Source organism: Salvelinus alpinus, chromosome 26 (assembly GCF_045679555.1).
Source record: "Salvelinus alpinus chromosome 26, SLU_Salpinus.1, whole genome shotgun sequence".
In the NCBI taxonomy this organism is placed as follows: Eukaryota; Metazoa; Chordata; class Actinopteri; order Salmoniformes; family Salmonidae; genus Salvelinus; species Salvelinus alpinus.
Window position 1 is genome coordinate 5,582,354 of NC_092111.1, and position 14,065 is coordinate 5,596,418.

General features: G+C 43.5%; 15 non-coding genes across 15 annotated transcripts; all 15 read left to right on the top strand.

The window, feature by feature from the left end:
* Window positions 1-795: 795 nt before the first annotated feature.
* On the top strand, window positions 796-877 carry trnal-uag (transfer RNA leucine (anticodon UAG)). The gene has a single exon. It is a non-coding gene; the product is annotated as a tRNA-Leu (tRNA).
* Window positions 878-1,732: 855 nt separating this feature from the next.
* On the top strand, window positions 1,733-1,814 carry trnal-uag (transfer RNA leucine (anticodon UAG)). Its single transcript has one exon. It is a non-coding gene; the product is annotated as a tRNA-Leu (tRNA).
* Window positions 1,815-2,669: 855 nt separating this feature from the next.
* Window positions 2,670-2,751, top strand: trnal-uag (transfer RNA leucine (anticodon UAG)). The gene has a single exon. It is a non-coding gene; the product is annotated as a tRNA-Leu (tRNA).
* Window positions 2,752-3,606: 855 nt separating this feature from the next.
* On the top strand, window positions 3,607-3,688 carry trnal-uag (transfer RNA leucine (anticodon UAG)). The gene has a single exon. It is a non-coding gene; the product is annotated as a tRNA-Leu (tRNA).
* Window positions 3,689-4,543: 855 nt separating this feature from the next.
* trnal-uag (transfer RNA leucine (anticodon UAG)) lies at window positions 4,544-4,625 on the top strand. The gene has a single exon. It is a non-coding gene; the product is annotated as a tRNA-Leu (tRNA).
* Window positions 4,626-5,479: 854 nt separating this feature from the next.
* On the top strand, window positions 5,480-5,561 carry trnal-uag (transfer RNA leucine (anticodon UAG)). Its single transcript has one exon. It is a non-coding gene; the product is annotated as a tRNA-Leu (tRNA).
* An 853-nt stretch (window positions 5,562-6,414) lies between these two features.
* On the top strand, window positions 6,415-6,496 carry trnal-uag (transfer RNA leucine (anticodon UAG)). Its single transcript has one exon. It is a non-coding gene; the product is annotated as a tRNA-Leu (tRNA).
* An 855-nt stretch (window positions 6,497-7,351) lies between these two features.
* trnal-uag (transfer RNA leucine (anticodon UAG)) lies at window positions 7,352-7,433 on the top strand. The gene has a single exon. It is a non-coding gene; the product is annotated as a tRNA-Leu (tRNA).
* An 855-nt stretch (window positions 7,434-8,288) lies between these two features.
* trnal-uag (transfer RNA leucine (anticodon UAG)) lies at window positions 8,289-8,370 on the top strand. The gene has a single exon. It is a non-coding gene; the product is annotated as a tRNA-Leu (tRNA).
* Window positions 8,371-9,225: 855 nt separating this feature from the next.
* Window positions 9,226-9,307, top strand: trnal-uag (transfer RNA leucine (anticodon UAG)). Its single transcript has one exon. It is a non-coding gene; the product is annotated as a tRNA-Leu (tRNA).
* Window positions 9,308-10,162: 855 nt separating this feature from the next.
* Window positions 10,163-10,244, top strand: trnal-uag (transfer RNA leucine (anticodon UAG)). The gene has a single exon. It is a non-coding gene; the product is annotated as a tRNA-Leu (tRNA).
* An 855-nt stretch (window positions 10,245-11,099) lies between these two features.
* trnal-uag (transfer RNA leucine (anticodon UAG)) lies at window positions 11,100-11,181 on the top strand. Its single transcript has one exon. It is a non-coding gene; the product is annotated as a tRNA-Leu (tRNA).
* Window positions 11,182-12,035: 854 nt separating this feature from the next.
* Window positions 12,036-12,117, top strand: trnal-uag (transfer RNA leucine (anticodon UAG)). Its single transcript has one exon. It is a non-coding gene; the product is annotated as a tRNA-Leu (tRNA).
* Window positions 12,118-12,972: 855 nt separating this feature from the next.
* Window positions 12,973-13,054, top strand: trnal-uag (transfer RNA leucine (anticodon UAG)). Its single transcript has one exon. It is a non-coding gene; the product is annotated as a tRNA-Leu (tRNA).
* Window positions 13,055-13,909: 855 nt separating this feature from the next.
* Window positions 13,910-13,991, top strand: trnal-uag (transfer RNA leucine (anticodon UAG)). The gene has a single exon. It is a non-coding gene; the product is annotated as a tRNA-Leu (tRNA).
* Window positions 13,992-14,065: the final 74 nt, after the last annotated feature.

Genomic DNA, 14,065 nt, shown 5'->3' on the forward strand with positions numbered 1-14,065 from the left:
TTCCATATTCATACAAGGGAAATAACACCGCTGCCATCTTTAGCACTAAATTGCCTTAACTACCTCGTCCTGTGCTATAGCGGTGGCCCCTCCCACCAGCTGGCCGAGATCCACCTTTCTGAGCTTGTTAAAGAGGTCTACAAATGTGCTCTTCAGACATAGCAGCAAAAACAAATGATGTGTTGACACAGGAAGAAAAAGCAACATGATATAAATGAAGAAAATGAAATGAAAAAGGATAAAAGAAGAGGTTGAAATTAATGGGAGCTTAGCAAGACTAGGTAACAGATGAGAAAGTGTGACTTTGAGGAAGAGGCTGGGTAGCGTTGCAGAGTGGTCTAAGGCACTGGATTTAGGCTCAAGTCATTCTGGAGGATTGGCTTTGTATCACAATGCTGCAATCTTTGATGTTGTCAATGTTTGTGCAAAGCATCAGTGTAGGCATCTCTTTACTCAATCCAATCTTTTGCAGCGTTTCAATATTCTTACAAGGGAAATAAGAAATGTTGTGTGTAGTCGAACCCACGAGTCCAGAACACATTGAATTAGCACTACATTGCCTTAATTACCACTTCCTGTGCTATAGCGGTGGTCCTCCTACCAGTTGTCCCGAGATCCACCTTTCTGAGTTTAGTAAAGGGCTCTATAAAAGTGCTCTTCAGACATAGCAGCAAAACAAATAATGTGTTGAGACAGGAAGAAAAAGCAAGGAAGAAAAAAGAAGAGACCGAAATTAATGGGAGCTTAGCAGGCTTAGGGAACAGTTGACAAAGTTTGGGGTTTTTGATGGTGAACGGTAGCGTGGCCGAGTGGTCTAAGGCGCTGGATTTAGGCTCCAGTCTCTCTGGAGGCGTGGGTTCGAATCCCACCGCTGCCATCCTTGTTGCTGTTTGTGCAAGTCTTCGGTCTTTTTGGTCAATTCAAACTTTGGTAGCGTGTCCATATTCATACAAGGGAAATAACACCGCTGCCATCTTTAGCACTAAATTGCCTTAACTACCTCGTCCTGTGCTATAGCGGTGGCCCCTCCCACCAGCTGGCCGAGATCCACCTTTCTGAGCTTGTTAAAGAGGTCTACAAATGTGCTCTTCAGACATAGCAGCAAAAACAAATGATGTGTTGACACAGGAAGAAAAAGCAACATGATATAAATGAAGAAAATGAAATGAAAAAGGATAAAAGAAGAGGTTGAAATTAATGGGAGCTTAGCAAGACTAGGTAACAGATGAGAAAGTGTGACTTTGAGGAAGAGGCTGGGTAGCGTTGCAGAGTGGTCTAAGGCACTGGATTTAGGCTCAAGTCATTCTGGAGGATTGGCTTTGTATCACAATGCTGCAATCTTTGATGTTGTCAATGTTTGTGCAAAGCATCAGTGTAGGCATCTCTTTACTCAATCCAATCTTTTGTAGCGTTTCAATATTCTTACAAGGGAAATAAGAAATGTTGTGTGTAGTCGAACCCACGAGTCCAGAACACATTGAATTAGCACTACATTGCCTTAATTACCACTTCCTGTGCTATAGCGGTGGTCCTCCTACCAGTTGTCCCGAGATCCACCTTTCTGAGTTTAGTAAAGGGCTCTATAAAAGTGCTCTTCAGACATAGCAGCAAAACAAATAATGTGTTGAGACAGGAAGAAAAAGCAAGGAAGAAAAAAGAAGAGACCGAAATTAATGGGAGCTTAGCAGGCTTAGGGAACAGTTGACAAAGTTTGGGGTTTTTGATGGTGAACGGTAGCGTGGCCGAGTGGTCTAAGGCGCTGGATTTAGGCTCCAGTCTCTCTGGAGGCGTGGGTTCGAATCCCACCGCTGCCATCCTTGTTGCTGTTTGTGCAAGTCTTCGGTCTTTTTGGTCAATTCAAACTTTGGTAGCGTGTCCATATTCATACAAGGGAAATAACACCGCTGCCATCTTTAGCACTAAATTGCCTTAACTACCTCGTCCTGTGCTATAGCGGTGGCCCCTCCCACCAGCTGGCCGAGATCCACCTTTCTGAGCTTGTTAAAGAGGTCTACAAATGTGCTCTTCAGACATAGCAGCAAAAACAAATGATGTGTTGACACAGGAAGAAAAAGCAACATGATATAAATGAAGAAAATGAAATGAAAAAGGATAAAAGAAGAGGTTGAAATTAATGGGAGCTTAGCAAGACTAGGTAACAGATGAGAAAGTGTGACTTTGAGGAAGAGGCTGGGTAGCGTTGCAGAGTGGTCTAAGGCACTGGATTTAGGCTCAAGTCATTCTGGAGGATTGGCTTTGTATCACAATGCTGCAATCTTTGATGTTGTCAATGTTTGTGCAAAGCATCAGTGTAGGCATCTCTTTACTCAATCCAATCTTTTGCAGCGTTTCAATATTCTTACAAGGGAAATAAGAAATGTTGTGTGTAGTCGAACCCACGAGTCCAGAACACATTGAATTAGCACTACATTGCCTTAATTACCACTTCCTGTGCTATAGCGGTGGTCCTCCTACCAGTTGTCCCGAGATCCACCTTTCTGAGTTTAGTAAAGGGCTCTATAAAAGTGCTCTTCAGACATAGCAGCAAAACAAATAATGTGTTGACACAGGAAGAAAAAGCAAGGAAGAAAAAAGAAGAGACCGAAATTAATGGGAGCTTAGCAGGCTTAGGGAACAGTTGACAAAGTTTGGGGTTTTTGATGGTGAACGGTAGCGTGGCCGAGTGGTCTAAGGCGCTGGATTTAGGCTCCAGTCTCTCTGGAGGCGTGGGTTCGAATCCCACCGCTGCCATCCTTGTTGCTGTTTGTGCAAGTCTTCGGTCTTTTTGGTCAATTCAAACTTTGGTAGCGTGTCCATATTCATACAAGGGAAATAACACCGCTGCCATCTTTAGCACTAAATTGCCTTAACTACCTCGTCCTGTGCTATAGCGGTGGCCCCTCCCACCAGCTGGCCGAGATCCACCTTTCTGAGCTTGTTAAAGAGGTCTACAAATGTGCTCTTCAGACATAGCAGCAAAAACAAATGATGTGTTGACACAGGAAGAAAAAGCAACATGATATAAATGAAGAAAATGAAATGAAAAAGGATAAAAGAAGAGGTTGAAATTAATGGGAGCTTAGCAAGACTAGGTAACAGATGAGAAAGTGTGACTTTGAGGAAGAGGCTGGGTAGCGTTGCAGAGTGGTCTAAGGCACTGGATTTAGGCTCAAGTCATTCTGGAGGATTGGCTTTGTATCACAATGCTGCAATCTTTGATGTTGTCAATGTTTGTGCAAAGCATCAGTGTAGGCATCTCTTTACTCAATCCAATCTTTTGCAGCGTTTCAATATTCTTACAAGGGAAATAAGAAATGTTGTGTGTAGTCGAACCCACGAGTCCAGAACACATTGAATTAGCACTACATTGCCTTAATTACCACTTCCTGTGCTATAGCGGTGGTCCTCCTACCAGTTGTCCCGAGATCCACCTTTCTGAGTTTAGTAAAGGGCTCTATAAAAGTGCTCTTCAGACATAGCAGCAAAACAAATAATGTGTTGAGACAGGAAGAAAAAGCAAGGAAGAAAAAAGAAGAGACCGAAATTAATGGGAGCTTAGCAGGCTTAGGGAACAGTTGACAAAGTTTGGGGTTTTTGATGGTGAACGGTAGCGTGGCCGAGTGGTCTAAGGCGCTGGATTTAGGCTCCAGTCTCTCTGGAGGCGTGGGTTCGAATCCCACCGCTGCCATCCTTGTTGCTGTTTGTGCAAGTCTTCGGTCTTTTTGGTCAATTCAAACTTTGGTAGCGTGTCCATATTCATACAAGGGAAATAACACCGCTGCCATCTTTAGCACTAAATTGCCTTAACTACCTCGTCCTGTGCTATAGCGGTGGCCCCTCCCACCAGCTGGCCGAGATCCACCTTTCTGAGCTTGTTAAAGAGGTCTACAAATGTGCTCTTCAGACATAGCAGCAAAAACAAATGATGTGTTGACACAGGAAGAAAAAGCAACATGATATAAATGAAGAAAATGAAATGAAAAAGGATAAAAGAAGAGGTTGAAATTAATGGGAGCTTAGCAAGACTAGGTAACAGATGAGAAAGTGTGACTTTGAGGAAGAGGCTGGGTAGCGTTGCAGAGTGGTCTAAGGCACTGGATTTAGGCTCAAGTCATTCTGGAGGATTGGCTTTGTATCACAATGCTGCAATCTTTGATGTTGTCAATGTTTGTGCAAAGCATCAGTGTAGGCATCTCTTTACTCAATCCAATCTTTTGCAGCGTTTCAATATTCTTACAAGGGAAATAAGAAATGTTGTGTGTAGTCGAACCCACGAGTCCAGAACACATTGAATTAGCACTACATTGCCTTAATTACCACTTCCTGTGCTATAGCGGTGGTCCTCCTACCAGTTGTCCCGAGATCCACCTTTCTGAGTTTAGTAAAGGGCTCTATAAAAGTGCTCTTCAGACATAGCAGCAAAACAAATAATGTGTTGAGACAGGAAGAAAAAGCAAGGAAGAAAAAAGAAGAGACCGAAATTAATGGGAGCTTAGCAGGCTTAGGAAACAGTTGACAAAGTTTGGGGTTTTTGATGGTGAACGGTAGCGTGGCCGAGTGGTCTAAGGCGCTGGATTTAGGCTCCAGTCTCTCTGGAGGCGTGGGTTCGAATCCCACCGCTGCCATCCTTGTTGCTGTTTGTGCAAGTCTTCGGTCTTTTTGGTCAATTCAAACTTTGGTAGCGTGTCCATATTCATACAAGGGAAATAACACCGCTGCCATCTTTAGCACTAAATTGCCTTAACTACCTCGTCCTGTGCTATAGCGGTGGCCCCTCCCACCAGCTGGCCGAGATCCACCTTTCTGAGCTTGTAAAGTGCTCTACAAATGTGCTCTTCAGACATAGCAGCAAAAACAAATGATGTGTTGACACAGGAAGAAAAAGCAACATGATATAAATGAAGAAAATGAAATGAAAAAGGATAAAAGAAGAGGTTGAAATTAATGGGAGCTTAGCAAGACTAGGTAACAGATGAGAAAGTGTGACTTTGAGGAAGAGGCTGGGTAGCGTTGCAGAGTGGTCTAAGGCACTGGATTTAGGCTCAAGTCATTCTGGAGGATTGGCTTTGTATCACAATGCTGCAATCTTTGATGTTGTCAATGTTTGTGCAAAGCATCAGTGTAGGCATCTCTTTACTCAATCCAATCTTTTGTAGCGTTTCAATATTCTTACAAGGGAAATAAGAAATGTTGTGTGTAGTCGAACCCACGAGTCCAGAACACATTGAATTAGCACTACATTGCCTTAATTACCACTTCCTGTGCTATAGCGGTGGTCCTCCTACCAGTTGTCCCGAGATCCACCTTTCTGAGTTTAGTAAAGGGCTCTATAAAAGTGCTCTTCAGACATAGCAGCAAAACAAATAATGTGTTGACACAGGAAGAAAAAGCAAGGAAGAAAAAAGAAGAGACCGAAATTAATGGGAGCTTAGCAGGCTTAGGGAACAGTTGACAAAGTTTGGGGTTTTTGATGGTGAACGGTAGCGTGGCCGAGTGGTCTAAGGCGCTGGATTTAGGCTCCAGTCTCTCTGGAGGCGTGGGTTCGAATCCCACCGCTGCCATCCTTGTTGCTGTTTGTGCAAGTCTTCGGTCTTTTTGGTCAATTCAAACTTTGGTAGCGTGTCCATATTCATACAAGGGAAATAACACCGCTGCCATCTTTAGCACTAAATTGCCTTAACTACCTCGTCCTGTGCTATAGCGGTGGCCCCTCCCACCAGCTGGCCGAGATCCACCTTTCTGAGCTTGTTAAAGAGGTCTACAAATGTGCTCTTCAGACATAGCAGCAAAAACAAATGATGTGTTGACACAGGAAGAAAAAGCAACATGATATAAATGAAGAAAATGAAATGAAAAAGGATAAAAGAAGAGGTTGAAATTAATGGGAGCTTAGCAAGACTAGGTAACAGATGAGAAAGTGTGACTGAGGAAGAGGCTGGGTAGCGTTGCAGAGTGGTCTAAGGCACTGGATTTAGGCTCAAGTCATTCAGGAGGATTGGCTTTGTATCACAATGCTGCAATCTTTGATGTTGTCAATGTTTGTGCAAAGCATCAGTGTAGGCATCTCTTTACTCAATCCAATCTTTTGCAGCGTTTCAATATTCTTACAAGGGAAATAAGAAATGTTGTGTGTAGTCGAACCCACGAGTCCAGAACACATTGAATTAGCACTACATTGCCTTAATTACCACTTCCTGTGCTATAGCGGTGGTCCTCCTACCAGTTGTCCCGAGATCCACCTTTCTGAGTTTAGGAAAGGGCTCTATAAAAGTGCTCTTCAGACATAGCAGCAAAACAAATAATGTGTTGAGACAGGAAGAAAAAGCAAGGAAGAAAAAAGAAGAGACCGAAATTAATGGGAGCTTAGCAGGCTTAGGGAACAGTTGACAAAGTTTGGGGTTTTTGATGGTGAACGGTAGCGTGGCCGAGTGGTCTAAGGCGCTGGATTTAGGCTCCAGTCTCTCTGGAGGCGTGGGTTCGAATCCCACCGCTGCCATCCTTGTTGCTGTTTGTGCAAGTCTTCGGTCTTTTTGGTCAATTCAAACTTTGGTAGCGTGTCCATATTCATACAAGGGAAATAACACCGCTGCCATCTTTAGCACTAAATTGCCTTAACTACCTCGTCCTGTGCTATAGCGGTGGCCCCTCCCACCAGCTGGCCGAGATCCACCTTTCTGAGCTTGTTAAAGTGCTCTACAAATGTGCTCTTCAGACATAGCAGCAAAAACAAATGATGTGTTGACACAGGAAGAAAAAGCAACATGATATAAATGAAGAAAATGAAATGAAAAAGGATAAAAGAAGAGGTTGAAATTAATGGGAGCTTAGCAAGACTAGGTAACAGATGAGAAAGTGTGACTTTGAGGAAGAGGCTGGGTAGCGTTGCAGAGTGGTCTAAGGCACTGGATTTAGGCTCAAGTCATTCAGGAGGATTGGCTTTGTATCACAATGCTGCAATCTTTGATGTTGTCAATGTTTGTGCAAAGCATCAGTGTAGGCATCTCTTTACTCAATCCAATCTTTTGTAGCGTTTCAATATTCTTACAAGGGAAATAAGAAATGTTGTGTGTAGTCGAACCCACGAGTCCAGAACACATTGAATTAGCACTACATTGCCTTAATTACCACTTCCTGTGCTATAGCGGTGGTCCTCCTACCAGTTGTCCCGAGATCCACCTTTCTGAGTTTAGTAAAGGGCTCTATAAAAGTGCTCTTCAGACATAGCAGCAAAACAAATAATGTGTTGACACAGGAAGAAAAAGCAAGGAAGAAAAAAGAAGAGACCGAAATTAATGGGAGCTTAGCAGGCTTAGGGAACAGTTGACAAAGTTTGGGGTTTTTGATGGTGAACGGTAGCGTGGCCGAGTGGTCTAAGGCGCTGGATTTAGGCTCCAGTCTCTCTGGAGGCGTGGGTTCGAATCCCACCGCTGCCATCCTTGTTGCTGTTTGTGCAAGTCTTCGGTCTTTTTGGTCAATTCAAACTTTGGTAGCGTGTCCATATTCATACAAGGGAAATAACACCGCTGCCATCTTTAGCACTAAATTGCCTTAACTACCTCGTCCTGTGCTATAGCGGTGGCCCCTCCCACCAGCTGGCCGAGATCCACCTTTCTGAGCTTGTTAAAGAGGTCTACAAATGTGCTCTTCAGACATAGCAGCAAAAACAAATGATGTGTTGACACAGGAAGAAAAAGCAACATGATATAAATGAAGAAAATGAAATGAAAAAGGATAAAAGAAGAGGTTGAAATTAATGGGAGCTTAGCAAGACTAGGTAACAGATGAGAAAGTGTGACTTTGAGGAAGAGGCTGGGTAGCGTTGCAGAGTGGTCTAAGGCACTGGATTTAGGCTCAAGTCATTCTGGAGGATTGGCTTTGTATCACAATGCTGCAATCTTTGATGTTGTCAATGTTTGTGCAAAGCATCAGTGTAGGCATCTCTTTACTCAATCCAATCTTTTGCAGCGTTTCAATATTCTTACAAGGGAAATAAGAAATGTTGTGTGTAGTCGAACCCACGAGTCCAGAACACATTGAATTAGCACTACATTGCCTTAATTACCACTTCCTGTGCTATAGCGGTGGTCCTCCTACCAGTTGTCCCGAGATCCACCTTTCTGAGTTTAGTAAAGGGCTCTATAAAAGTGCTCTTCAGACATAGCAGCAAAACAAATAATGTGTTGAGACAGGAAGAAAAAGCAAGGAAGAAAAAAGAAGAGACCGAAATTAATGGGAGCTTAGCAGGCTTAGGGAACAGTTGACAAAGTTTGGGGTTTTTGATGGTGAACGGTAGCGTGGCCGAGTGGTCTAAGGCGCTGGATTTAGGCTCCAGTCTCTCTGGAGGCGTGGGTTCGAATCCCACCGCTGCCATCCTTGTTGCTGTTTGTGCAAGTCTTCGGTCTTTTTGGTCAATTCAAACTTTGGTAGCGTGTCCATATTCATACAAGGGAAATAACACCGCTGCCATCTTTAGCACTAAATTGCCTTAACTACCTCGTCCTGTGCTATAGCGGTGGCCCCTCCCACCAGCTGGCCGAGATCCACCTTTCTGAGCTTGTTAAAGAGGTCTACAAATGTGCTCTTCAGACATAGCAGCAAAAACAAATGATGTGTTGACACAGGAAGAAAAAGCAACATGATATAAATGAAGAAAATGAAATGAAAAAGGATAAAAGAAGAGGTTGAAATTAATGGGAGCTTAGCAAGACTAGGTAACAGATGAGAAAGTGTGACTTTGAGGAAGAGGCTGGGTAGCGTTGCAGAGTGGTCTAAGGCACTGGATTTAGGCTCAAGTCATTCTGGAGGATTGGCTTTGTATCACAATGCTGCAATCTTTGATGTTGTCAATGTTTGTGCAAAGCATCAGTGTAGGCATCTCTTTACTCAATCCAATCTTTTGCAGCGTTTCAATATTCTTACAAGGGAAATAAGAAATGTTGTGTGTAGTCGAACCCACGAGTCCAGAACACATTGAATTAGCACTACATTGCCTTAATTACCACTTCCTGTGCTATAGCGGTGGTCCTCCTACCAGTTGTCCCGAGATCCACCTTTCTGAGTTTAGTAAAGGGCTCTATAAAAGTGCTCTTCAGACATAGCAGCAAAACAAATAATGTGTTGAGACAGGAAGAAAAAGCAAGGAAGAAAAAAGAAGAGACCGAAATTAATGGGAGCTTAGCAGGCTTAGGGAACAGTTGACAAAGTTTGGGGTTTTTGATGGTGAACGGTAGCGTGGCCGAGTGGTCTAAGGCGCTGGATTTAGGCTCCAGTCTCTCTGGAGGCGTGGGTTCGAATCCCACCGCTGCCATCCTTGTTGCTGTTTGTGCAAGTCTTCGGTCTTTTTGGTCAATTCAAACTTTGGTAGCGTGTCCATATTCATACAAGGGAAATAACACCGCTGCCATCTTTAGCACTAAATTGCCTTAACTACCTCGTCCTGTGCTATAGCGGTGGCCCCTCCCACCAGCTGGCCGAGATCCACCTTTCTGAGCTTGTTAAAGTGCTCTACAAATGTGCTCTTCAGACATAGCAGCAAAAACAAATGATGTGTTGACACAGGAAGAAAAAGCAACATGATATAAATGAAGAAAATGAAATGAAAAAGGATAAAAGAAGAGGTTGAAATTAATGGGAGCTTAGCAAGACTAGGTAACAGATGAGAAAGTGTGACTTTGAGGAAGAGGCTGGGTAGCGTTGCAGAGTGGTCTAAGGCACTGGATTTAGGCTCAAGTCATTCTGGAGGATTGGCTTTGTATCACAATGCTGCAATCTTTGATGTTGTCAATGTTTGTGCAAAGCATCAGTGTAGGCATCTCTTTACTCAATCCAATCTTTTGCAGCGTTTCAATATTCTTACAAGGGAAATAAGAAATGTTGTGTGTAGTCGAACCCACGAGTCCAGAACACATTGAATTAGCACTACATTGCCTTAATTACCACTTCCTGTGCTATAGCGGTGGTCCTCCTACCAGTTGTCCCGAGATCCACCTTTCTGAGTTTAGTAAAGGGCTCTATAAAAGTGCTCTTCAGACATAGCAGCAAAACAAATAATGTGTTGAGACAGGAAGAAAAAGCAAGGAAGAAAAAAGAAGAGACCGAAATTAATGGGAGCTTAGCAGGCTTAGGGAACAGTTGACAAAGTTTGGGGTTTTTGATGGTGAACGGTAGCGTGGCCGAGTGGTCTAAGGCGCTGGATTTAGGCTCCAGTCTCTCTGGAGGCGTGGGTTCGAATCCCACCGCTGCCATCCTTGTTGCTGTTTGTGCAAGTCTTCGGTCTTTTTGGTCAATTCAAACTTTGGTAGCGTGTCCATATTCATACAAGGGAAATAACACCGCTGCCATCTTTAGCACTAAATTGCCTTAACTACCTCGTCCTGTGCTATAGCGGTGGCCCCTCCCACCAGCTGGCCGAGATCCACCTTTCTGAGCTTGTTAAAGAGGTCTACAAATGTGCTCTTCAGACATAGCAGCAAAAACAAATGATGTGTTGACACAGGAAGAAAAAGCAACATGATATAAATGAAGAAAATGAAATGAAAAAGGATAAAAGAAGAGGTTGAAATTAATGGGAGCTTAGCAAGACTAGGTAACAGATGAGAAAGTGTGACTTTGAGGAAGAGGCTGGGTAGCGTTGCAGAGTGGTCTAAGGCACTGGATTTAGGCTCAAGTCATTCTGGAGGATTGGCTTTGTATCACAATGCTGCAATCTTTGATGTTGTCAATGTTTGTGCAAAGCATCAGTGTAGGCATCTCTTTACTCAATCCAATCTTTTGCAGCGTTTCAATATTCTTACAAGGGAAATAAGAAATGTTGTGTGTAGTCGAACCCACGAGTCCAGAACACATTGAATTAGCACTACATTGCCTTAATTACCACTTCCTGTGCTATAGCGGTGGTCCTCCTACCAGTTGTCCCGAGATCCACCTTTCTGAGTTTAGTAAAGGGCTCTATAAAAGTGCTCTTCAGACATAGCAGCAAAACAAATAATGTGTTGAGACAGGAAGAAAAAGCAAGGAAGAAAAAAGAAGAGACCGAAATTAATGGGAGCTTAGCAGGCTTAGGGAACAGTTGACAAAGTTTGGGGTTTTTGATGGTGAACGGTAGCGTGGCCGAGTGGTCTAAGGCGCTGGATTTAGGCTCCAGTCTCTCTGGAGGCGTGGGTTCGAATCCCACCGCTGCCATCCTTGTTGCTGTTTGTGCAAGTCTTCGGTCTTTTTGGTCAATTCAAACTTTGGTAGCGTGTCCATATTCATACAAGGGAAATAACACCGCTGCCATCTTTAGCACTAAATTGCCTTAACTACCTCGTCCTGTGCTATAGCGGTGGCCCCTCCCACCAGCTGGCCGAGATCCACCTTTCTGAGCTTGTAAAGTGCTCTACAAATGTGCTCTTCAGACATAGCAGCAAAAACAAATGATGTGTTGACACAGGAAGAAAAAGCAACATGATATAAATGAAGAAAATGAAATGAAAAAGGATAAAAGAAGAGGTTGAAATTAATGGGAGCTTAGCAAGACTAGGTAACAGATGAGAAAGTGTGACTTTGAGGAAGAGGCCGGGTAGCGTTGCAGAGTAGTCTAAGGCACTGGATTTAGGCTCAAGTCATTCAGGAGGATTGGCTTTGTATCACAATGCTGCAATCTTTGATGTTGTCAATGTTTGTGCAAAGCATCAGTGTAGGCATCTCTTTACTCAATCCAATCTTTTGTAGCGTTTCAATATTCTTACAAGGGAAATAAGAAATGTTGTGTGTAGTCGAACCCACGAGTCCAGAACACATTGAATTAGCACTACATTGCCTTAATTACCACTTCCTGTGCTATAGCGGTGGTCCTCCTACCAGTTGTCCCGAGATCCACCTTTCTGAGTTTAGTAAAGGGCTCTATAAAAGTGCTCTTCAGACATAGCAGCAAAACAAATAATGTGTTGAGACAGGAAGAAAAAGCAAGGAAGAAAAAAGAAGAGACCGAAATTAATGGGAGCTTAGCAGGCTTAGGGAACAGTTGACAAAGTTTGGGGTTTTTGATGGTGAACGGTAGCGTGGCCGAGTGGTCTAAGGCGCTGGATTTAGGCTCCAGTCTCTCTGGAGGCGTGGGTTCGAATCCCACCGCTGCCATCCTTGTTGCTGTTTGTGCAAGTCTTCGGTCTTTTTGGTCAATTCAAACTTTGGTAGCGTGTCCATATTCATACAAGGGAAATAACACCGCTGCCATCTTTAGCACTAAATTGCCTTAACTACCTCGTCCTGTGCTATAGCGGTGGCCCCTCCCACCAGCTGGCCGAGATCCACCTTTCTGAGCTTGTTAAAGTGCTCTACAAATGTGCTCTTCAGACATAGCAGCAAAAACAAATGATGTGTTGACACAGGAAGAAAAAGCAACATGATATAAATGAAGAAAATGAAATGAAAAAGGATAAAAGAAGAGGTTGAAATTAATGGGAGCTTAGCAAGACTAGGTAACAGATGAGAAAGTGTGACTTTGAGGAAGAGGCTGGGTAGCGTTGCAGAGTGGTCTAAGGCACTGGATTTAGGCTCAAGTCATTCTGGAGGATTGGCTTTGTATCACAATGCTGCAATCTTTGATGTTGTCAATGTTTGTGCAAAGCATCAGTGTAGGCATCTCTTTACTCAATCCAATCTTTTGCAGCGTTTCAATATTCTTACAAGGGAAATAAGAAATGTTGTGTGTAGTCGAACCCACGAGTCCAGAACACATTGAATTAGCACTACATTGCCTTAATTACCACTTCCTGTGCTATAGCGGTGGTCCTCCTACCAGTTGTCCCGAGATCCACCTTTCTGAGTTTAGTAAAGGGCTCTATAAAAGTGCTCTTCAGACATAGCAGCAAAACAAATAATGTGTTGAGACAGGAAGAAAAAGCAAGGAAGAAAAAAGAAGAGACCGAAATTAATGGGAGCTTAGCAGGCTTAGGGAACAGTTGACAAAGTTTGGGGTTTTTGATGGTGAACGGTAGCGTGGCCGAGTGGTCTAAGGCGCTGGATTTAGGCTCCAGTCTCTCTGGAGGCGTGGGTTCGAATCCCACCGCTGCCATCCTTGTTGCTGTTTGTGCAAGTCTTCGGTCTTTTTGGTCAATTCAAACTTTGGTAGCGTGTCCATATTCATACAAGGGAAATAACACCGCTGCCATCTTTAGCACTAAATTGCCTTAACTACCTCGTCCTGTGCTATAGCGGTGGCCCCTCCCACCAGCTGGCCGAGATCCACCTTTCTGAGCTTGTTAAAGAGGTCTACAAATGTGCTCTTCAGACATAGCAGCAAAAACAAATGATGTGTTGACACAGGAAGAAAAAGCAACATGATATAAATGAAGAAAATGAAATGAAAAAGGATAAAAGAAGAGGTTGAAATTAATGGGAGCTTAGCAAGACTAGGTAACAGATGAGAAAGTGTGACTTTGAGGAAGAGGCTGGGTAGCGTTGCAGAGTGGTCTAAGGCACTGGATTTAGGCTCAAGTCATTCTGGAGGATTGGCTTTGTATCACAATGCTGCAATCTTTGATGTTGTCAATGTTTGTGCAAAGCATCAGTGTAGGCATCTCTTTACTCAATCCAATCTTTTGCAGCGTTTCAATATTCTTACAAGGGAAATAAGAAATGTTGTGTGTAGTCGAACCCACGAGTCCAGAACACATTGAATTAGCACTACATTGCCTTAATTACCACTTCCTGTGCTATAGCGGTGGTCCTCCTACCAGTTGTCCCGAGATCCACCTTTCTGAGTTTAGTAAAGGGCTCTATAAAAGTGCTCTTCAGACATAGCAGCAAAACAAATAATGTGTTGAGACAGGAAGAAAAAGCAAGGAAGAAAAAAGAAGAGACCGAAATTAATGGGAGCTTAGCAGGCTTAGGAAACAGTTGACAAAGTTTGGGGTTTTTGATGGTGAACGGTAGCGTGGCCGAGTGGTCTAAGGCGCTGGATTTAGGCTCCAGTCTCTCTGGAGGCGTGGGTTCGAATCCCACCGCTGCCATCCTTGTTGCTGTTTGTGCAAGTCTTCGGTCTTTTTGGTCAATTCAAACTTTGGTAGCGTGTCCATATTCATAC